Source organism: Ursus arctos, unplaced genomic scaffold, assembly GCF_023065955.2.
Source record: "Ursus arctos isolate Adak ecotype North America unplaced genomic scaffold, UrsArc2.0 scaffold_2, whole genome shotgun sequence".
NCBI classification, from domain to species: Eukaryota; Metazoa; Chordata; class Mammalia; order Carnivora; family Ursidae; genus Ursus; species Ursus arctos.
The window spans coordinates 72,184,612-72,208,868 of record NW_026622874.1 but is presented as its reverse complement, the minus strand read 5'-3'; the positions used below and the strand labels follow the sequence as shown (position 1 = coordinate 72,208,868).

Below are 24,257 nucleotides of genomic sequence, written 5' to 3'. Positions count from 1 at the left end.
TCACTCACTTCTTGTGGCTCCTGGGGAGGCCAATGGTTGTCCTCATTCCTCTTCAGCATGGATCTCCTCTTCTCACCCCAAGTACTGGGAAAGTTTAAAGTAGGAATGGGCAGATAATAGCCTGCAGGCGAAATCCATAGGCTGCGTGTTTCTGTAAATAAAATTTTATTGGACTACAGCCACCCCAGTGGTTGACATATTGTCTATGACTGCTTTTGGGCTGCAACCCCACCGCTGAGTGGTTGTGAGGGAGGCCACACGAACTGCGAAGTCGAAAGCACTTATTCTCTGACTCTTTATGGGAAAAAAAATAGAGTCAAATCTTTGTTTAAGGGAAGAGACTGTTAACACAAAGCCTATTTGTTCCCTGGATTCCAAAACTTAGGGTTGCCTTTATGCTTCGTTCTTCTGTTTATGATATAGATTTTCCTTTTGGGGGGGGGGAATAGGTTAGATGGCCCACTTAGTTATGGCTCTGAACAGAAATCAGGAAGTATGGTGGGTGGGCTAACTCCCCCTCCAAGGGAAAATGGACCCCAGCAACATGCCTTCGCTTTCTTTGGGTTTGAGGCTTTCCTTTGGAAATTATCTGTGGAAGGGGCAGCCGGCATGAAGGCTGAAGATAGAGCAGGGAGAGAGAATTTCAGGGAAACTCTCTGGCAGAGCTAATTTTCTCTTCCCCAAGCTCAATGTGGGAGGACATCAGTGGCGAGTTATTACAGTCCTTTATTAGAAACTCCTGTAGGTCAGCTAAGCGATTGGGAGGGGAGGGGCAACATGGAACTTCTGATTGTTTGTGACCAAGTCATTGGCTTTTGATAAGAACTCTCTCGGTTCTGCTGCTTTCTCTACCCCAGTCTACTTGTTTCCATTTCTTCATCATCCAACCTCTTTCTTCTAATTTGAAGAGTATGGGGGCCAAGGCTCTGGACTATGGACAGTTCTCTGCCCTGTGAACAGCAACAGTTACTATGGATAGACCCCCGAAGTGTTGCATGCGGACCACTAATAGAGCTGTCAGTTTTAGATGGCTAATAGATCGAAAAAGTAATAATACCATTGAGATGTTATAGAGATAACATTTGAAAATAGAAATCTGAAAAATAACCCTGGCATATTGAACTGAGATTTGAGTCGTACTGCTTGGATAAAGTCAACAGCCTGATACTAATAACAACCGCTGTGGGGGGCTGAATAATGAGCCCCTCCCCCAAATATGTCTGCATCCTCATGTCTGGAACCCATGGATATGCTCCGTTACGTGGCAAAAAGGACTGTGCAATTGAGATTAAGTTAAGGATCTCCAGATGGGGAGATCATCCTGGGTTATCTGGGTGGATCTCAGTGTTAATCACAGAGGTGCTCATACGAGGGAGGGAGGAGGGCCAGAGTTTGAGGAAAGGAGATGTATAATGGAACAAGAGAGGACAGACAGATGGAGAGAGATCTGAAGATATTACACTACTGACATTGAAGATGCAAGGGGCCATGAGCCAAGGAATTCAAGCAGCCTCTGGAAGCCGGAGAAGACAAAGCCATGGATTCCCCCCATGCGGAGCCCTGCCAACAACTTCACTTCAGCCGAGTGAACCTCATTGCACAGCTCTGAGCTCTGGAACTTGCAGATGCTATATCTGTGCGGCTTGGAGCCACTCGATGTGTGGTGGCCCATCCCAGCAGCTATAAGAAACAAATACAGCGGGGAATGGGGAACCGGCCCTCGCCACGTGCCTGGTGCTTTACTACCAGTGACGTCTGATTCCCCTTCACAAGTACCTGGCCAGCAAGGAATGGGTATTTCCCTTTTGTGGATGAGAACTTTGAGACTCTGGGAGGGAGTAGGCAATCTCAGTTCTGAGTGGTTTGCTCAGAGCTGGACATTTTCCAACAGGACATGACCAGGTATCTCCACTGTTGTTGACTCGTGGCATGGTGAGAAGGTTGAGGGACCGGAGGACGGGTAATCAGGTATTGTCCTCGGTTGGGTGACCTTCTAATGTCCCTCTTTGTCTTGGCCACAGTCTTCTTGCCCACCTGGAAAGAAGGCGTGGGTGAAGTGACATTCACTCCTCCATAGGTCCTTGGGGGACTTCCGCAGGACATTTCCTGTTCACCCACAGTTGTGGCCACCAACAGGGGACTCCATCACCACCTCAATCCGCAACCCCCCTTTAGTTTTGAACATTGAACATAGGCTTTTCCGTGGGAGGAAAGCAGCTTTAAAAATTTCAGCCACAAAGTGTTCAGTTTAGAGGCAAAGAGTGAAGAGAAACCTGCAGAAATAAACCTGTGACTGAGGAAACTAGGTATCTCAGAAATATATTTATCTTGTTAGTGTTACTGGAGAATATTTGCATGGCAGGAAAAAGAGCTTTTAACCTGCTTCCTTATCTCACCTTCTTACTGTAGAGAATATTTTCCCCCTGAAGGTGTATCTCGCTATTGAATCTGGCGTTTAAAGGAAATGTCATCAGGACCTGTGATGAAAATTGAATTTTCCCAATGCCTAAGGATGACTTTCTTTAACTAACTTAGCAGACTTCCGACCCGAAATGGAGGCAGACCTTCTAGTTTGCCTTGGATCTGCTATTCTCTCCCTGTTTCAGCCTCTTTGAAGGGTCCTGCCGCCTTCTCCCCTCTCCTCCTTGGCTGCCAGCATGGCTCTGCCCGTCCTGCCTTTCTTCTGTTCCTCTCTCTCCTTCTTGAACGGAAACGTCTCCAATCTTTTCCCTCCTGCGCCCGCTTAGGTGCAGAGAAATTGGAGGCTCCTCTCCTCTTACTGACAAGGCGAGGCTCTGCTTCATCCCAATGCCTGGATTTCCTTCAACCTGCAAGGGGGACGCTACCTGCTTTCTGCACAGGGAAGACAGTAGAGGTGGGCATCTAGAAATGCAAGGGCTGGCTTTTATTTTTATTATTATTTTTAACTCTCTAAACTGAAATCTATTACTATGCCCATTGCAATAGCGACCTCTGATTCTGATCTGGGGAGATGCCAGCTTGTCCTGTGAATGTGCATTAGGTGGCATTTGACACTCGTTCAGTCCAAATACAGGGTCCTGACAAGCGCTCCATGCTCAGAGGTTGGGCCTCAGGCATCCTTGGTTTCATGTAGCTTCTTCTTAGCATTTAGGGAAAGAGGATGCAGAAGACACTGCAACGGGACTTTACCCTGAGGGGTAAAACAGAGGCTTTACCCTGAGGGGAAAACGAAAAATCCTTTCTGCAAGTTTTTGGTCAAGCAATTGGCTTCATACACAGTAGTTTACACCTGCTCCTTTCAATAACTTGAATGTGAGATCAGGCAATGTGCTGCCGGCGTCCGGTTGGAACTGGAGACCCTCTATATGGACCCTGGAAGCACAGCGAATGGGAAAATCTCCACCGTCCGGGCTGAACAAACAGCCAGGTATAGTGTCTGGGAAACCCATTTCGTGAAGTAAGACTTTGTTCTTTCAATAGGCGTCTTAGGCTCTTTTCCCATATGCGTCACCTGCCTTTTCGGAGATGATGCCTTCTCTTTGGAGATTCACCCATTTGGCCAGGGAGCAATGAAGATGAGAGAAGCCGACTACAAGAGGCCCTTCTCAGGCCTTTGAAAAGGTCTCCCATCTCGTCTCAGGTGCCCACCCCTTGACAGCCAAGCTCCCTCTTCTCAACACCTACAGAATTAATCCAGCAGGAGGGGTGTGCGCTCCCTGCGCGCACCCTTTCGAAAGCCGCTGTTTCTGACCTGCTTCCACGCCCCTAGCAGAATTCAGGAATCATTAGTGTTTGGTGATCTTGTGTTTCAAGACTTCAATCTCTTGTACTTTGAAATTGAAATTCCTGAGCCTGCAAGGGACCTAACGCTGACAGCTGACTTATTGAACTTTCGCCAGCTTCAACAGCTCAGGAAGTCAATCTCTCCGCTCCACTCCTCGCAGCGCACGATCCGTCGGGAAGCTCAAGACCAAGCTGCGTTTCTGAACACGACAGCCGTGTCCACTTCCCCCGATGTCAGGGGAGACGATGACATTAACCTGCGCGCTAATTAACAAACACCAGGATGGTGAAATGCCACGCGGGACTCCACATGCCTGACTCCGCTTCCGAGAGTGGCATCGAGGGTGCCATTGTCCTTCCTGAAATCTGGCCCCAAGTCCCCGCTCTCCAGAATAACTCCTCCTGCATTCAGGAATTGCTCTGCTTCCTGTCCCCCGTATAGAATATGTATTTGTTGCCTCTGCATTCCACTTTCTCCATCTGTAAATTGGCCATAAGTGCTCGACTCAGCGGGGAGTATTAGAGTAACGTGAGTGTTCAGCACGGTCCCTGACATATGGCAAGACTGGGATAAATGTTAGCAGTTACTGTTAGGAAACGTGGAAAACCGAAATCCTTCTGTCTGTCTAGGGCTTGATTACCGTCTGTCTCCTGCCTCTGTTGTCCTCTGAACACATGGAGGTGAATGTGTACTTCCATCTGCTGAAAATGCCATTACGTGTTCTTCCATGTGGCCAATTTCTCCTTTTCTCATGAGGTTCCTTCTGGGGGCAGATTTGGGTTGTTCCGGGAGAATGAATGGCCTCCGTTCTGGACAACAATTCGATATCCTTCTTCTTCTGTACTTGTCTCATATTTCTGTTGATGGGTCTGCTCCCCCTCCCACCCACCCCCTGCTCCGTGTAAGCTCCGTAAGGACTGGGAATGCTGGTGTTGCTGGGGAGAACTGTTGCCCTCAATCCATCCATTAATGCCTGCTGTCCTCACACAGGGACAGCTAGAGTTGTCCCCATCATAAATCAGTCCCCATAGTCTGGGGTATCTTTCCTGGCACTTTTGACTTGGGACACATATTTGAAGCCCCAGTTTGTTTCCTCTCCCTCTTCTTTTCTCTGGACTGACAGCCACATGCAGCTCTCACTGTACATCAGCTTTGTCTGATGCCTGAACCTTGACCTTCAAAGTAACGTTTGTGTTGGCCAATGGCTTGTGTTTTTAGTCAATATCTTTATTATATTTTTGTTTATTTTTTTTTTAATTTTAAATTTTTGAAATTTTATTTTCAACTTTATTTAAATTCAATTATTTAACATATAGTGTGCTATTAGTTTCAGAGGTAGAGTTTAGTGATTCATCAGTTGCATATAACACCCAGTGCTCTTTCCATCAAGTGCCCTCCTTAATGCAGTGTCTTTAAAATTTGGTGGAAATCCATTCAGTTGTTTTCATTCAACAATAAGTGAATAATAATATAAATAAAAATTCCATAATAGCATAATTATCTAATATAATTTTATGTTATTTAATAATGGTATGATTTCAGTGATTAACATAATTCCTGATACATGCTTCCAACCAGCATGTCAACTATGAACAATTCTATCAAATGCTTGAACACACACACAAAAATCCATCAACACCCCTCTCCTTCTTTTTGGTCTCTAGGCCTGGGGCACAGCTATCATCATCCATCTCTTTAGTTCCTCCAAGAAGGAACTTGTTTACTGGGTTCCATATATTTCTCTTTCTTGATCTCCTTTCTTATTTTATTAAATCTCATCTGAATAAGGGCACCTGAATAGGGTTGGTTTGGACTTTTTCTTCATGCTTGCAACATGTCTGAAAGTGTTATTCTACCCTTCCACTTGATTGATAGCTTGGCTAGGTATAGAAAGTTAAAAATCATTTTTATTCAAAATTCTGATGACATGGATCCATAGCCTTCTAGCCATTTGATGTTTCTGTTGAGATGTTCGATGTCATTCTGTTTCTTATTCCTCTGCATGTGATAGGCTGCTCCCTTTCCCACTTCTGTCCCTTCCCTAAAATCTTCTAGTGACCATCCTGTGTCTCAGATGTTCTGAACTTCTACAGTGATGCATCTTGGTTGGAATTCTTCCTCTCTCTCTCTTCCCTCCCTCTCTCCTTTTCTTCCTTTCTTCCTTCGCTTAAGGACACACTTGATATGAAGTCCTATATCCCTCAGTTACAGAAAGTGTCTTTATTATTATTTTTGGACACTTCTCTCCTGTTTTTATTTTCTGTTCTTTATTTCTGGAACATGTGTGGATGTTAAACTTCCATATGATTTTTCCAAAAATATACTGACCTCAACTGGTCTGTTTTACATTCTAGAGATTCATTTTACTTCATTCTGTAAAAACTTGATTTTTAAAGACATTTGCTCTAATATTTATAATATTCTAATTTTTAAAAGCTTATTTGTGTTATTTGACTCCCCATGCCTCCTTTTTTCTTGCTTTACAAATGCAGTGGCTTCTGGGATTTTTTTTTTTGGAGATGATATATTTTTAGGTTTTCTTATAATTGTCTTCTTTCCCCTGGATTATTATTATTATTATTTTTAATTTCTGGGTCTCATTCTTCATTCTGAAGGCTTCCCTCTAATGTCTGGTGGTCCTTGATGGACAGTTCATATACTTAGGAACACACTAAAAATTTCTATGTGCACAGTGGGTAGAGAGTGGCTGTTATCTGGTATGTTTCACTTGAAAAAAATCATCTAATGTTGCATCCTTTTTGATTATCAAAGGACCCAAAATGTTAGTAATGGAGATCTGAAGTTTGCTTCCTTGGGGTTCTCCAGAAATAAAGCTTTCATTCTTCCTCCTGGGAAGGTAAGCGCCTGGCTGCTGGTATGCTGGGAGTGGAGAACCTTAGCCCTCAACCTGGCTTGAAGTCCTGAGTCTGTAGGCTGGCTATTAAAATTTCTTCAGAACATAAACCTTCAAGTTCTTATAGTGGCCATGGGGGTCTAAGGAGGAAAATAGTGGGTCTAACTATTCTCTGTAAAATTAGTTTCCTTATGCCTTGAGTAACTGGCTGATTCCTCCCAGTGGGAGCTCTCGGGGCTTCTACTCACATATCACCCTTCCCCCTCTCCTAACACTTCCCTTGTAACTTCCTCCAGTTTTATTTCCCATCTCCTATTGTTTTCTATCCTATATTCTCCGTCCTTTCGGCTAATACCATGTCATATTTTACTGTCATTTGATCATGGGTTTTGAGTGGAAAGAACAGGTGTGTATGCTCATTTGGTTATTTCCCCACAAATAACTTTTCAGGATGTATCGTTCCTTTTGAGAGAACTCCCTTTGATGTCCCCATGTGAAACATGGATCAGTGTTGCCAATGCAGACTTGGGTCAGCGTGCGGTCTTCTCTGGGTATTGGGTCATTTTTATAATGATGCAAAATCTCCTTCCACAAAATCCTCTCTCTCCAAAAAAGGCCCCAGAAGACCAAGTGTAGGACAAGGCAATAGGCTTAATGAGACTGACTTTATCCATCTTTGCTCTTTGTTTTTGACTAGCATGCTGAATGTTTGTTGGGTGGGTGAATGAATCATTGAGTAAAGCTCCTGACTCTTTGCAATGGTAGATAAAGCACATAAAGAAATCAGAACCTTGCCTGATAAAAATGATATTGAGAGTTGGGCTGTAAAAAACAGTGGGATTTCTGTTTCCTCGATTCAGTAATAATGGACATTTACTGTCCTATATTAAGTAATCTAAGTCCCAGGACTGTGGTAGGCACTCCAGTCACCCTAATAAGATAAACAAGCTGGTAATTTGAACGTAGTTTGGTGTATAATGTATGAGTATAATAGGCAGATAGTTCCCTTTTGTTTATATTTATGTAATAATGCATTTAATTAATATATACATCAACATACACACATATAAAGGTAAAAACAAAAATCCATAATTCCACAACTTAAGGTGCAAGACCATTATATTTAAACAAAAGTAAGAAATGAAAATGGAAGATTCAGAATAAAAAGTACAGGATCTCTTCAACCCCTTTCTGTAGTCCTTCTCAGTAATTACTGTCAACAGGAGTGAGTGTGTGTGTGTGTTTATTTTCTTATATAAAAAATAGAAATATCCTGTAGTGTTCGGAGTCTCTTTTCCACTTAAGAAATCTTAGAGACCTCCTTCTTTTGTAATGACCGCATACTATCTCACTCTTTAGATGTGGCATATTTTAATTTGCTTTTTTCCTTCCAAATTTTTACTACCACAAACTCATGTAATAGGCATCCTTGCACTTAAGCTTTGCATCAGGTGGAAACCCAAGAGGAGGCAGTGGCTTCTTCAGTTTGGTTTGGAGTTTGGCCTCCAGGCATTGTTCCCTTCCGTCTTGCACCCCCTTGGCAACTAAGCATGGGCAAGATAAGAAGGTTGACAAGATCCTAGCTTTCAGAGAACTCTGACTGCCCAGGATGGAAATCCATTTACTTCCAAGGAGAATTTTCTACCTTATCTTCCAAATTCTCTTCCAGTTTGGAGATAACAGAATCTCTTTTTAATTAATAAGATGTGTCATTATCACCATCCCCTTTCTGCCTCCTGGGAATGGGTCTGTTCACATCCATAATCCTCTTTCTGTTGAGAAGGGATGGTGGCTTTCTCTACATCCAGGTAAAGCAGAATGAACAAACTCCTCTTTGGTGCTCGCACAGCATTTATTCCTACCCGTTTAAGGGAACAGGGGTTTCTAGGACTTTCTCCACCCATAGTAGAGGGAGTAGGGAGTAGGCTGGTAGGACATCCTTCTGTACGATCCTGACTGGGCAGAGGGTCCATCTTGGTGAACCAGAGTGAGAGAGTGGAGCAGAAATGTCCGAATTGCTATGAAGGTGACAGCCCACGGTCAGAACCATGGAACCAGGTGTGGGGGTGAGACAAAGCTGTAAAGAGGACAGTAATTAATGAAAAGGGAAGCTGAGTGGTTTGGGGAGTTCACGGGGGAAGCTGAGCACGAACCAGACGCTCTTTTCGGAAAGCCAGGGTGTCTTTTTGGTGTAAAAAGGCTGCGTAAGCTCAGCTGATCCCTTCTCGCATATCACCATAGCCATATGTCAATGTGTCTGTCTTACGCCTCATCTGTGAGGTCCTCGAGGTCAGGGGCTGCATTTTATTGATGTCTGTCTCAGCACTTAGCAGAAGGGTCTGGTGCACAGCAGGTGCTCAAGCTGCATTGTGTTATGAAAGCAGTGGTCTCAAACCCGGCTCGGCAGGAGGATGGCTGGAGGAAAACCAAACCCCGCATCCCTAGGCTTTATTCCAGACCGCATTTGCAATCTCTAGGGGACAAGGCCTGAGACTCAAGTGTTTGGAGAAGATTGCTGGTTGATTCTGAAGCATCCCGCCCTCTACTTACCGCTCTGTGGCCTAAGGTGTGGAAGCCCGTCACTTGACCTATGCTATTGTTGCGGAAAATAATCAGACCCGTGAGAAACCAAGCGACACTTCGGAGAAGCAGGAGAACTCGGGTTTATTTTACGCCAGCATACCCAGATGAGCTCACACTCGAAATTCTGGGCTCCAGGTAGTGGGGTTACAGGGTTTTTATAGGCGAGTGCAGGGGATCAGGTTCCAAGGGCTATGCTGACTGCTGGTAGGTGAGTTTAAACTGGGGGAGTGGGGGCTGCTTTAGGCTGGGACAGTGGTTAGGGCAGTGCAGGGGGCTTGTAGCAGGAAGCTTGTTTACAGAAGCAGAAATGGCTGGTTATCTCTTGCTCCCAGGGGGGCTTCTGGTTACCTCCAGCTCTTTCTAGCAACTTTCATCTACTGGGGCCTGACAGCCTGGGCCTGCTCTGGGTAATTTTCCTCTCCATTCCCCCCCTTTCAATGCTTTTTCTAACGTGGAATGGACATCGACCATTACCATTGGGTTTTTGCTGGTCTAGAGGTCTGTACTGAGTTACCAGCAGTTGCAATTTAATTGATTTCATGTGAGAGCTGATGAAATGGGTGATAAGATTAATAATACATGGACGGAACAGGAGTGCCAGTAGAATCATGAGGAGTGGGCTGGTGAAGGGAAGGAGCCACGCTGCCCAGCCCCAGACGTTACACCAGTTACCCCCAGAGTGTGCTAATTCTTGTCTCCTGTGTGCAATCCGATCTTGTAGTTGTTGGGTCATGTCTCTGACTAACCCTGACTGGTTCACGTAGAAACAACATTCCTCATTAGGAAGAGGCACAGTCCCCCCTTTTCAGCAGTGAGCAGGTCGAAGCCCCTCCAGTAGAACCACAGCTGCTAGGGAGTCTCTATGATCTTGTATCGTCCTTACAGACTTAGCCACCTGCTCCGTATCTTCTGCGAGATTTTCTGACAGCTGCTTGTAGTAACAGAAGGACGGGGTGATTCCTCCTATCCCTGTGCCCACGGCTGTTGCCCAGTCCAAACAGGAGTGGGAGGACTTGGATGGCTCTCGTGGACCACGTGTGTGTGAACAGGGAATGGGAAGGGATTGATTATTGGGGACTATATCCACCTGGGGAGTAGGAAGCACCCACGTACGTGTCCCGGTCTAGTTAGCCAGCAAACATCGGTAAATCTATCTCCCACACAGGAACAGGTGCCAGGTTCTGGAGTGCACCATGGTGTGGGATGTGCACCCATCAGTGAAGGGCAGTTGTGGGTTTGGAGACGTTGGGTGCCGGATAGACTTCCTACAGAATGTGTTCCCCCAGGTTCGTGGACACAGTGGGGGGCCTGGTAAGACAATACATTGGCCGATTTGGGGTCTGTCTCTGTGGGCTTGGGAGGGTCGGATGTGGGCCTGATCAGGTTAAGGAAACTCAGGGGGCTTGCTATAAGCTCAAGGGGCCTGGAATGCAGGCAGAGCCAGCAATCCGTGGCCAACCGAGGGTTGATTGTGTTGAGGAAGCCGTGGACCCCTTCTATCATGTCACTTACGTGAGGGTCTAAGGTGAGAGGTCCCTGATGGGGAGGAAGCCTTAGTAGGGGCCATAACGGTCAGGTTCCCAGCAGGTCGGACCCTTTACCTCGGGATATCTTGGATCCCTATAGCCCCAATATAGCCTAGGCTTAGCACTTCCAGTCATGAGTTCCTTTCCTTTATTGTGACAAACAGTGACCTCCCTCCGGTCGTAACATTGTCTCGGCGTGCTAGGGTATACTGAGGTGGAAGAACTGCGAGACCGTGGGGTTGGTGTTGCTGTCCTGGGTTGGGAATGGCCGTAGCTAGAGTGAGAGTGAGAGTCTGGGCAGGGGGCCTTCTGGACAGGAGTGGTGAGAGGCCATGAAGGAGGCGGGGGATCCTGGGGGGGTAGGGCCGCATAGCAGTTGGGGCATCGATCTGTCGGGCGACCGGACACATAGAATAGACCCTCGTGTTGACAGAGGGTCGGGTGGGCTCTGGCGCATGGATGGAGGACATTTGACCAAGAGGGCTGGTGGTAATGCTGGCATGTACATGGCGGTGGTTGGTGTCTCCCCAGCATCCTTACAGCCTGCGGCTGGTGTGACGGACTGTCCTCACTCATGTCGTCGTCTAGGTAGCCCGAGCTTAGCCCTGTAATCAACAGCCGCAGAGCTAGTGGCAGGGGAGTCATTTTAAAGTGGGGGGGGCACTTATTAGAAGCAGTAGTTTCCACCAAATAGACTCACTATACCTATAGAGACTATGGCTAGAGTGATTTTCTGTGTCCCAGTTCCAGTCGCCTGCAGCTGACTCAGACCCACGGAGAACACTAGGGTCACCAGTACCACTATTATTACTGATATTGGGTGGCACCAAGACTTTGGTGTCCAAACGTTCCCCATGGAGTTCCTCGAGCTTCCACCGTCCGTTGACCAGTCGGCCTCCGACTGGAGCAAGGTCGTGGACTCCTCAAGCGGGGGATATCGAATTTCTGTGGGGCGTCAAGTCGGGCCGCAGGCTCCCCTGGTGGCTGGGCTGCTGGGTCGTCTTCTGGATCTTTACCTTGAGGGGGTCTGTCGGGTCCCAGGCTGTCTGCCAATCGTCTGATCTGCGGAGGCCGCTGCCCTCTTTCCCCGGGGAATGATGGATCCGGGGAGCGATACCTTCCGGTATTCCTAGATGGGGGCCCGTCCAAGTGGGCTGGAGCGGCTCCTTCTTCCAATCTTTTATCCACACATGTCCCCCGGTTGGTGGGGATGGGCCCAGTTACCCATGGGGATAGGGGTTCTTTTTAAAACTCGGGAGACGTGGCATAGAGTTTTTCCCAGAGCTTGGAGGTGTCAGGACATTTCTAAGTCTCCAATCTGTTAGAGGTCTCCTCCAAGCCTGCTTATTATGGGGGTGGTCTTCCATAGAGAATCCCAAAGGGTGAGTAACCAGAAGGTCTTGGGGTACGGCATGCCCAGAGCAGGGCCAGCGGTAACATTTCTACCCAGGGGCCTGAGTTTCCTGGCAGAGTGTGGCTAAAGTTGTTTTTAGGGTCCGGTTCATGCGCTCTACGTGCCCTCAGCTCTGGGGTCTGTATGCTGTATGACCTTGGTGATTTCTGCATGAAACTTTGTCCGTTGTTTGAGCTGAGGTCACACCTGGGGATGACCTCTCTCAAGAGGGCTTTTATTACTTCTCGTGCCTTCTCTGTGTGTGCAGGTAAGCCTCAATGCACCCTGAGTAAGTGCAAACTAGGACCAGGAGGTGTTGGTGTCCTTGCATGGCTTGACCTCTGTGAAGTCTATCTCCAGGTCCCGAAAGGCATGGTGCCCATTGTTTGCACCCCGGGGCGTGGCCTAGGCCTTGATTTGCATTATTTCGTGAGCATATACTCACCTAGTGCTTGTTTGGGTGCACAGGGCAGGGATTTGGGGATGAAATAGGATCTGTCCAGCAGTTTCTCCAGGGCTGTTTTTCCCAAGGGGGTTAGTTCGTGATGTTGCTTTATTAGGGGGGTTGCTACAGCCCTGGGGACGAAAAGCCTTTGGTTGGGCAGTTTCCACCAGCCCCCTTCTCCCTTTATTCCCCCCTCATTTTTTCCTCAAATTTTTCTTCCTTGGTGTAATTTGGGATGGGAGGCAACTCTGGAGCTAGCAAGAGTTTAGCAGCCTGTCCCAGTTCCCTGGGGGAGCCCTGTTTTTCTGCCACCTCCCTTGCTGCCTGGTCAGCCAGGTGGTTTCCCCCGATGACATAGTCTGTGCCCCTCTGATGGCCCCTATAGTGGATGACTGCTACCTGGGACGGTTCCTAGATTGCTTCCAGAAGTTGGAGGAATTCTTCCTTGTTCTTTAAATTCTTTCTACCCCGCTGTCAGCAGTCCTCTCTCCTTGTAAACGGCCCCGTGTACGTGTAAGGTGGCAAAGGCATACTTTGAATCAGTATAGATGTTTACTTGTTTTCCTTTTGCGTCTCGTAGCGCCTGGATTAATGCCCCGAGTTTGGCTCACTGTGTGGACCATCCTTGGGCTCTGGCCTGTATAATGTTATTGATAGTAGTTACCGCGAATCTGGCTCTCCGTTGTCCTTCTCGAATGAAGCTGCTTCTGTCCGTGAAGAGCTCAAGTTCGGGATCTGAGAGGGGGACATCCATCAGGTCTGGTCTCCTGGAGTAAACTTCATCTATTCTTCACAGTCGTGATTGGGAGGTCCTTACTCTGCTGGGAGGAAGGTGGCAGGGTTTAGAGCCTGCACGGTCTCCGGCCTGACTCGGGGGTTCTCACATAGCAGTCCTTGGTAAGGGGCCATTCTGGGGCTGGTCAGCCATTTGTGTCCCTGTCCATTCATTAGGGCGGTAACTGCACGGGGGAACTTTGACGTTGATATCCTGTCCTCAGGTGAGTTTATCAGCCTCCCTAATCAGGGCCACTGTGGCAGCTAGGGCCTGGAGACACAGTGGCCACCCCGATGCCACTGGGTCCAGGCATTTTGATAAGTAGGCCACAGGTCACTGCTATGGACCCACTGTTTGGGTGAGGACTCCCAGGGCTGTGTGGTTCCTTTCATGAACCAAGAGGTTGAATGGCCATGTTACATCTGGCAATGCCAATACAGGGGTGCTGGCCCACAGTTTATTTCCTGGAAGGCCTCTTCTTGGTCCTGCCCCCGGTTTAGAGAGTCCTTGCTTGCTCCTGCTGTGGCCTCATACAGTGGCTTTGCCAGAGCAGAGAATCCAGGTATCCAGATGCAGCAGAACCCTGCTGCTCCCAGGAATTCTCAGACTTCCTTTTTGGTCTTAGGCTGATAGAACAGATAGTCTGCTTTCTCTCTGGGCCTAGGGCACGTCGCCCCTTGGAGATGACACACCGGGGTATCGGACTTCTTGCTGGCAGATTTGAGCTTTCTTCCGGGAAACTTTGTAGTCTGTTTCGGGTCAGTAATGCCCTCGTCCCTTCCCAGCATGTCTTTCGGCTGGAGCTTGCCAAGAGTAGGTCGGCCACGTATCGGAGCAGGGTGCGGTGTGGATTTCGTCGGGAAGGTGGGTAGGTCGACCACCAGGGCTTCTCCAAATATTGTGGCTGAGTTCTTGAACCTCTGTGGCAGTCTGGTCCAAGTCATCTGTGTTTTCCTCCGGGTGTGGGGGTCCTCCCATTCGAAGGCAAACTGGCTAGCCGGAGCCACGCGGAGGCAGAAGAAAGTGTCCTTTAAGTCCAAACAGGTAAACCAGCTTGCTTGTGGTGGCAGGAGGCTTAGGAGAGTACGGGGGTTGGGAACCACTGGGTGTAGTGTGACAACGGCATTGTTGACCGCCCGCAAGTCCTGGACAGGCCGGTGGTCGCTTCCTTTTGTTTTCTTGAGGGGTTAACAGTGCGGTGTTCCATGGCGATTGGGATTCGATCAGTATTCCTGCATCCTTTAGTCATTGTAAGTGGGCCTGAATCCTCAGTCACGCCTCCCGGGGCACTGGATATTGTCTCTGTCGAACAGGGAGGGCCCCTGGCTTGACACCCACCACTACAGGTGCATGCTTAAGGGCCAGGCCGGGAAGTCCTTTTTTAGCCCAGATGTCAGGGAGCTCGTCCAACAGACTGGTTGGCTTCGTGGGGTCTCCTTTTTCTCGGCAGTAAAATCGGCGCTCATTTCCTGCAGGAACAGTTACTGCCATAATGAGGGAATCTGGCCTTCCCAAGGTGAGGCTTGTAGGCCCCCCTTGGGTGAAGGTGATCTGGGCCCCAAGCTTTGTCGTAAGTCTCTACCTAGGAGGGAAACAGGGCACTCTGGGAGGTATAGGAATTCATGAGTCACTGTGTCCTCCCCCCCCCCCCCCGGCATGTTCGGGGATCCACAAAATCGGTGAGCAGTTTGGGAACCAGTCACCCCGACAATTCTGGCCTTATGGCCCATGAGTGGGGCCACGGATGTGGTAACCACTGAATGCTCAGAGCCTGTGTTCACCATGAAAGTCAACGGTTGGCCCCCCACTTTCATTTTGACCATAGGCTCTCAGGGACCTAATAAAAGGAAGCCTGGGAGCTTAGAGCCTAATCTGACTCAATCCCAGCTAGATTGATAAAGTCTTGCATTCGGGCTCAGGCTGCCACAATTTTGTCAGGCCCTTGAGCTGGTTCCTTATGGTGGGGGCAGTGGTGACATTCATTTTTCCAGGGGCCAGTCTCCTTAATATGCATGTTGATCTCGTTGGAGTGGGGCCCTCCTATTGGGTCCCCCCTTTCGCAGTGGGGCTGAGTGTCCGGTCGGGTCTGGCTTTCCCAGTGCTGTGGCCAGCAACGATACCTTCCTTTTCATTGTCTGCTTCTCGTTTGGCTCATGGTCTCGATTTGCAAAGACCTTACTCGCCACTTCTGTCAGCTGGGTAGCATTCATGCCAGTGAAGCCTTCAAGTTTCTGGAGTTTTCAGCAAATAGTGGCGTATGATTGAGTCACAAATGATGAGTTGACCTTTCGTTGGTTTTCTGGGGCCTCTGGATCAAAGGGGCTGTACATTCAGAAGGCCTCGCATAGCCCCTCACAGAAGTCAGTTGGTGATTCTTCTGATTTCTGGATAACTGCTGCAGTTTTGGACATGTTGGTTGGCTGCTTTGCCCTGGCTCTGAGTCCATACAGAAGAGCTGTATGGTATCAAGTTAGGGCGCTAGTCCCTCGGCTGACCGGAAATCCCAGCCAGGCCGGGTGTCGGGTGCTGCCTCCAGCGTCCGTGCTTCTGTGTTTAGGGCTCCAGAGGGGAGCTGGCCTTGGAGCCAATGATGTGCCTCGATGAGGATTCGTCGGCATTCTTCCGTGTTGAAGAGCATTAGGAGAATCTGGCGGCAATCATCCCAAGTGGGTTGGTGGGTCTGGAACAGGGACTCCAGGAGGTCAGTCATGGCCTGAGGCTTCTCTGAATATGGCAGTGTATGGTTTTTCCAATTTAGCAGGTCAGTGGTGCTAAAGGGCTGATAGATGAGAATAGAGGGTCGGGGCAGGACGGTGTTATCAGCGTTTATCTGTTGTGGCCCTCACATCTCATGGAGCGGCATCTGGAGAGCCTCGGCTGGGGGAACTGGAATCTGAGATGAGCGCAGACGTCGGCTCATGGGCTGGGGCTCCAGGACGGGGACAGGCTCAAAATTCCCTCCCAGCTTGAGGAGGCTGAGGTGGGCTCACTGGAGGTGGTGGGCTATCCAGAAGGTAGGGCATCAGCTGTCCCAGTGGTGGTGCACTTGGGGCATATGGCAGGGGCACGAACACATTGTCCTCAGTCTCTGGGTGTCCTCAGTCTCTGGGTCTCCCTGATAAACAGGCTTTGCTTTCTTACAGCCCTTGGGCTCTTTTACTTGGGTTACAGATATCCTACTCTAGCCCTTCCTATTAGTGTAGAATCGGACCCACGGGGACAGAGTTTGGGCTATCTGATGCCAAGAATCAATATATAGGAATTGGTCAGGGTATCTGGGAGTCCCAACCACAACTCTGTAAATGGCCTGGATAGTGGGTAGTTCTAGGGTACCCTCAGAGGGCCAGCTGACCCCAAAGGTGGGCCATTCCAATTCACATAATGTGCATAATTTTCCAGGAGACATTTTGATCCCATAGTCTCCCAAGAATCCCTCCTTAAAATCTGTGAGCATACAGTCTAGGATGGTAGGCTTTGAAGAGCTTCTGCCCATGACGAACAGAGGGTCTCTTGCCCACCCTCTGTGTTCCCTCCCTGCCTCGGTGGCGCAGAGACAGATGAGGGTGTCCCTCCAAAGAGAGACCAATCAAATGCCCGCCTCTCCGCTCTCCCGGAGGAGACGTGGGTTCCTCTTGGCCATAGCGAGTCCGTATAAGCCCCAAACTGGCTCCCCGAAGGGCTTGCCTTAGACTCTATGAGGTCACCACGGAAACAGGTTGGGGCTCACTCAGACTCCATAGTCTCAAGACTGTGGAGCCACAAACTCAAACTGGCCGGTCATTCATTCACACATCCACACGCAAGTTATTACAGTTCCTCCCCCTCCGGGAGGTCCCTGTCCTGTGGAATTCCTTTCGGAAATTCCTAGGAGGTGATCAAGCTCCCTTTCCGCTCGGTGGAGTGGGACCTGACTATGGATTGTCTTCCCAGGAGGCCTACCGAGTCGGGACGAGCTGCCAGGCAAGTTGGTCCACTTCTCCTTGGAGTCTGGTTGGGGCAAGACTGTCCGGACGGTTGGAACTCTGGGGTGAAGGAGGACCTGGAAAACCGCTGGGGGGGGGGCACGCCGCCTCATTCAGTACTGGAGTCCCTTCCTGCTTCGGTGCAGTCTGGCCCCTGGTTGGTGGCTCAAGGGGCCAGAACGGTTGGAATCTTGCTGGGGCCTCCAGGAATGTTGTGGAAAATAATCAGACCTGGAGAAGCAGGAGAACTTGGGTTTATTTTACGCCGGTGGACCCAGACGAGCTTGCACTCAAAATTCTGGGCCCCGGGTAGTGGGGGTTACAGGGTTTTTATAGGAGAGTGCAGGGGGTCAAGTTCCAAGGACTATGCTGACTTCTGGTGGGTGGGTTTAAACTGCGGGAGCGGGGAGTTACTTTAGGTGGGAATAGTGGTTAGGGCAGTGCAAGGGGCTTGTAGCAGGAAGCCTGTTTACAGAAGCAGAAATGGCTGGTTATCTCTTGCTCCCAGGGGGGCTTCTGGTTACCTCTAGCTCTTTCTAGCAGCTTTCATCTACTGGGGCCTGCCGGCCTGGGCCTGCTCTGGGTAATTTTCCTCTTCACTGTGGTTCTCATCCCAGCAGTGTTCTGTGACTGGCAAATGGGACAGACTCCTTATGCAAGGACCCCATCTTCAGGCTGTTCTAGCTGGTTCCCCTTTGTCAAGGACAGTAGGGGGATTTTGTAACACGTTGTCATGGGAAGCCAGAAGTGGGTATATTTTTCTCTTTCCCAAAGACCCAGGCTATACACTGGCTGCAAGCGGCCTGGGTGTGCTTGGGTATTCCTCCCCGAAAGTCACATTCCTTCTGAGATATTTACAATGGCAGAGATAATGGGTTATTGATGAACCAATCAGCTGGGATGGCCCCTGGTGAATGAGCTGTTGGCCACTGGACGGCCTGGGATAAGGGCCGGCGCTGGGCTCAGCAATAGCTGCGGAAAGGTCTAAATCACACCCATCACCTCCAGGGACACCAGTAATCTCCACTGAAGGTCTTACCGCAGCCAGTTCCTCATACAGGGGAAGCAACTTATTTAATTTATAGTTAATTGAAGGCTGGGAGCTTTGAATCAGCCGGATGAGAGTTTCAACTCCTCATTCCTCCTCCCCTTCCCAGCAATGGGATAAATGCAAGTAAGTTATTCAACATTTCTGGGGGGGAGTTTCCTCACCTCTGAAATGAGAGTCCTGTCCCCGACTTTTCGGCATTGCTGTCAGTAGTACAGGAAATGATGGCTGCCGAGCACTTCACGGCTTACAAATCACTTTCACATTCATTATCCGGCTTCGTTCCCCTATAATCCGAGGAGGTATGTAGCATCAGTTCGTTTTCATATACAAATACACAAGGTGCAGATGGTTTGAGTGTCTTACCCAAGAAGCAATCCTTCCCTTGCGCCCACTACAGACACGCTTTATAGACGGGGAAACAAATATTCAAGAGTGCACATGATTTGCCCGAGATCACATGAGCAATAAATGGTCAGCTTAGTAGCTTCCTATAGTACTTAGAATAAAATCCGAAGAATGTATATTGGCCTTCAAGGAACTAACTGGTTTCTGTCCATCTGTCCCTCGAATTGTGGAAGGTTGAAAAAATGCCCCCAGTGCTCCACCCCAGTGGAGTATTCAGGCCCTTTACCATATTCTTGGGTAGTGGCCTCCCGCTCTGGCTCTGAGCTTGGCCACATGACTTGCTTTGGCTACGAAAACGATGGTGAGACAGTGCGGAGCCCCCCCTTCGAAGGGCATTGCACGCATGAAAATGCATGCCTGCGCCTTTGCCGTTGCTGTGAGACTATGTCTGGGCTGCTGGAAAATGAGAGACACAGGGAGCCGATCTGGATACATGACCCTGACCCCTGATACGCGAGCAACAGACATGCCGTGGATTCCCACCGAAGTCCGCAGCCATTCGTTACGCGGCAGTCTTGCCAAAGATGGCGGCCGACACGCTAACCCCATCTCGTGATGCTCTGTCCCTCAGTGCGCTCCATCCACGTGGGCTTCCCTTCCGTCTCTCGAACAAGCTGAGCTCCTCCTCTCCTCAGTCCCTGAGTGAACACGTGGCTGTGCCTGGGATGCTCCCCTCCCTCACCGCTTCTACACAGCCCTGCATTCACTCCCTGCAGAGCTCGGCTTCAGTCTTCCCTCCTTAGAGAGAACTGACCTTACCGTTAGGTCTGAATCATGTCTTTCTCCATATTCTCTAATACACTTCCCTTTTTTTTTCCATGGTAGCCTTTTTACAATTTATAATCATATATATATACACACACACACACACACACACACTAGCTTAATGAGGTCTGTGATGACTGGACCGGTGGCTCCTGTTTTATTCTCCACTCTGTTCTGAGCACTTGACGCAGCGCCTGGTTCAGGGCACGCTCTCCCTACACGACTGGCGAATAAGTGGATACCTGAGCAGATGAACTGGCAGAGCCGGGATTTCAGCTCTTCACTCTTTCTTCCTTCCCCGCAACAATCATGGTGTTATCGGAGTTTCGGGGCTTATCTTTTTTGAGGAACCCTACCTAAAATGCACTATTCCCTGATAGTGTTTAGTCAGGTTAGCGAGCATCTTTTTATCAGTTTACACTCAAGTGAGCAACGTACTATGTTAAGGGATTAGCCGACAGTCAGCTGAGAGAAGACATGGAAAACAACACAGGGTCAGTCAGAATACAGGGGAATCTGAGACTGGGGCAGGAGCATTTCTTGGGTTTGGCCATTTCCCCGTTCTACGTGGGGGGCAATTTCTGGTTCCCGCAGCTAGCTGTTGCTGGGGCAACTGGCTGACGTGTTGCGCTCTCCAGATTTACTGTGGAGGAGAGACGTCTGGGTGGGTAGTGATTTCTGTCCTCCCGCAGACACACATTTCAAGCTGGGGCACTGGTCATGACCCTTTAGGACCCAGAGCTTGACAGACGTGGGATCCTGCCGTGCCAGGTGCTTGGCCAGAGTCTGTACTCTAGACTTGTAAAAAGAAGAACCAAGCCCTGGGGACTCTGCCCTTTCGAGTTTTATTGCATGACAAAGGGACAGAGACCAGTGAGGTGCATGCTTAGCCCTGAGAGTCCTAGCGTGGGGAAAGAGCAAATAGAATCCGTCAGTCAAAGTGAAAATCCACCTTTCTGTAACAGAGCCAGGGAAACACCTAAGAAAAACAGACTATCTGGCGGTCCCCGAATTTAGATGCTTCCAGAAAACTGACAGAAGTAGAGAAAGAGAACAGAACAAATCACAGAAAAGATTCTACTCAGCGCTTTGGTTGTGTGGAACACTGCTTCAAATGACCCGAAATTTCCAGTGGAGAGTGTCTGATTGAGCTGAGATAATCCTATAGCAACGATTTTCTAAAGTATGTTCTCAAAACCAGTTTTCTGTAACTTATCAACAAGAATTCTGGGGAGGAAAAAAAAGAGTTGTGTGTGGATAGAAATAAATTATGAAAACATCACATACTTTACGGACAGTCACTCGCGTATTTGCGTATTAAAGACTGAAAAGTCATGTAAAGAATAAACATTTACCATGTAAAGAATAAACATTTAACATTATTTCATCTAAATTGTCCTATCTTATTTCACCAAGGAAGAAACTTCCTCCTGCTTCCTTCCCTTTCTAATTTTGTTCAATGCCAGTTAACATTGCCTGCAAATCACGACTCGTGAAGTACTGACCTTGAGAAATTTTTTCCCCCATGTGTTCCATTTTCTGCTCACGTTTAAAATAACACAAACAAAAGGAAGCAGAATGATTATTCACTGAGCCCCACCTGTGTGTCAAATACTGTACTAAGCACTTTTTTGGATACCCGAACTCATTTTATCCTCAAAACCACAGTGAAGAAATATTAGCAATTTTTCAGATAAAGAAACTGAGGCTGAGATAGGTTGAGTTGCTTGTCCAGGGTTATGCTAGTAGTAAAATGAACTGGTGGGTTTCAAACCCAGATGGTCTACTCTGGAGTCTGAACTTTTAGCCAGCAGACTATTATAATCTGGGAACTAAAAAGTAGTTTTTAGTTCCACCCCCGAGCTGACCAGAAAACCCACGTATTCTTTTTTTTTTTTTTTAAATTGTGATTGTACCCTTTATTTTGACAGAGACATGCTGACCAAGGGATCTCAACACTTCTAGGGCAGACGCAGGTCGAACTGTCAGCCAGTGGCTTCAGAAAAGATACACTGAGTCCACTTGCAAGTTTGGTGGGCTGAGAAGTTTGTGGCCAAATCATTTCCATTTCCTCTGTGATGCATGGATGAATGTGGTCAGTAATTATATCCTGAGGTTACGTGGCAGGTATAATTATATCTATCTACCAGTTAGTTTTATTTTTCTAAGGAGAAAGTATGCAGCCTGCTGAGATTTTTATGAAGAATGAACAGATCTGTCCTTGACTGCCTTATAAATATTGTATATCTCACCACCCTCCCAACACCTTCACGCAATGTAGGGTTGGCTCTGGCCCTCTGCCTTAAGTCCTGCCAAATACTGTTCACTCATCAGTGTCCTGTTCACAAAAAAGAACAAATCCCTCTTGGTTCTTCTCACCTCATGTCTGCCTTACTTCTCGTTCCCCGTCCTGTTTCTACACTACATCACAGTAGACAATTCAAGGATTTGGAACCAGACAGAATTGGTTTCCACTCATATTTTTGGTGCTTTTGTTTCCTCTGCTAAGCACTTTTTAAAAAAAGATTTTGTCTATTGTGAGAGAGAGGGAGGAGGAGAAGCAGACTCCCTGCTGAGCAGGGAGCCCAACATGGGGCTCGATCCCAGTACCCATGATCATGACCCAAGCTAAAGGCAGCCGTTTAACCGACTGAGCCACCCAGGCACCCCTAAGCACTTTGGTATCACTTCACCTTATTTCCCAACAGCCCTGTATTGTGGATTCTACTGTGTCCCCCCGCCTTCGCCCTAACCCAAGATTGGGTTTTAGGGTAGTTAAGTAACGCAGTCGTCCAGGTCATCCTACTTGAATGGCTCATGCTGCAGAGAGTGTGGTGTATTAGCGATCCAGCACTAACGAACTACCTGATAACGCAGCTACTTCGAACCAGCAGCATTAATTATTTCAGAGTTTTGCTGGATCCCAAATCCGTGGGGTTAGCTGGAGTCCTTATCTTAGGGTCTGTTAAAAACTGTAATGTGGGTGTTAGCTCATGTTTCTACTTCCAAGTTCACTTATGTGCTTATTGGCAATTCAGTTCTTTACAGGAGGCTGGACTAAACTCTCACTTCCTCACGAGCTGTTGGCCAGAGGTCTGCTGGCCATATGGGTCACCCCATAGGGAATCTTAAAACATGGTGGCTTCATCAGAGTGAGCAAGAGGGAGTGCAGAAGAGAGAGCACGAGCAAGGTGGAAGTCACAGTCTTTTGCAGCCTCATCATGGAAATGACATCTCATCATCTTTGCTGAATTCTACTTATTAGAAGCAATCACTAGACCCACTCTGCATTCAAAGGCCAGGGATTGTGCAAGATTGTGAATACAGGAGGTGGGGAACACTGGGGCCGTGTCAGGAGCAGCCTCTGCAAGGGGTTAAGAGCCTGTGCCTTCAAGTATGGTTTTTCCAGCACCACCACTTACGGGCTCCACAACCACAGGAAAGCTATACCCCTTCTATTTTCTCATCCGTCATGTGTATAGTCATAGTACCTACTCCATACAGTCGTTGTTAGGATTAAATAAGTAAAGAGATGGTAAGTACCTGAGAGTAGTTCTGCTTGTCTTCTTCAAACCACAGTTGGTCAAGTGGCAGCAGAATCATCTAGAATCCAACCCTTCCCATGTAGCCTCTGCAGGGGTGTTGAGCAGAGGAAAGAGCCAGGATTCTGGAGACTGGTGTTCTCTCTACTTTGCTGCACCATTTTTGTTCATGTTGTTTTCTCTTCTCAGGGACTTCACTGATCTGTAAAATTAGGGGATAAAGAGATAGTAAAAAGATTTTTTTTTTCCTCTGCCAATTCTAAATGGTTGCCGTGGATCTCTGGGGCTTTGTGTTGAGAAATATTTCACTGGTGTGCAACAGCCAGCTCCCACAGGCTCAGGAGAGCTGGCTGTGCGCGACTCTTACCAACTCCTCCTTGAGCAATGTCGTGCTCAAGTCAGCCATGATGGGAGTGCTCGCTCCACAGATACAGGCAAGTGTTACTATGCACCAGGTCTCTCTCTCCCCCACCTCCACCCCCAGTGCAAGTTGTTCGGCATTTGTCATCGCACTGCTCATTGCAAAACTCTGTGGGAAAGAGGACCACCATTTATTGCAGTAGCTAGCAAAGACTCCGGACGAGGACGTGGAAGAATGAGTGACTAATGCCTCTTTGCCATTTCTGGGTAGTTGATTTCCGTCATCCTCCCTGCACTGACATTCATGGACTGTCTGCATTTTCAGGACGAGGAATTTATTGGGGCAGAGGAAAGGTTGCTAGCAGAGGCTCTGTCTCGAAAACAAAAGGCATACGGAAGCCCAGTGTACCAGCTGCGGACCTTGTTCCCTCATCTCAAGGTTCTGAAAGCTGCTCGAGAAACTAGTAGCAGGTGCATGCTCAGATGGACTCATTAGAAATATGAGGATATTTTCCCCTTTCTCTGAACGGATGGAATGCAAGTGTGGTAAAGAATATAGACGCTGTGACGTTTGTAATGTGCACAGTTGCATACTTGGACCTTCTCAACCACAGGAGCCATGCCTGGTAGGTAGGTGTATTAGGGCACTCCCGAGGAATAGAACCTATATATATATATATATATATATATATATAGGTATTTACATGAGCAACTCGCTCTCACAGTTATGGGAGCCGAGAGGTCCCGTGATCTACCATCTGTGAGCTGGACACTCAGGAAAGCCAGTGGTGTGACTCTCTCAGAGTCCGAAAGCCTGAGAACCAAGGGAG

The 24,257-nt window shown here is 48.2% G+C and overlaps 1 non-coding gene across 6 annotated transcripts in view; it reads left to right on the top strand.

Annotated features, from left to right (window-relative positions):
* The window catches only part of LOC113270821 (uncharacterized), a 255,478-nt gene that overhangs the window by 195,208 nt on the left and 36,013 nt on the right, over nt 1–24,257 (top strand). For 2 of the 6 annotated variants that reach the window (XR_006411779.3, XR_008960397.1), the window contains exon 11: nt 17,273–20,911. The exons of the other annotated variants lie outside the window; for them this stretch is intronic. This is a non-coding gene — a transcript (uncharacterized LOC113270821). Of the gene's footprint in view, nt 1–17,272; nt 20,912–24,257 lie in introns of those variants that run through there. 6 annotated transcript variants of the gene reach the window in all.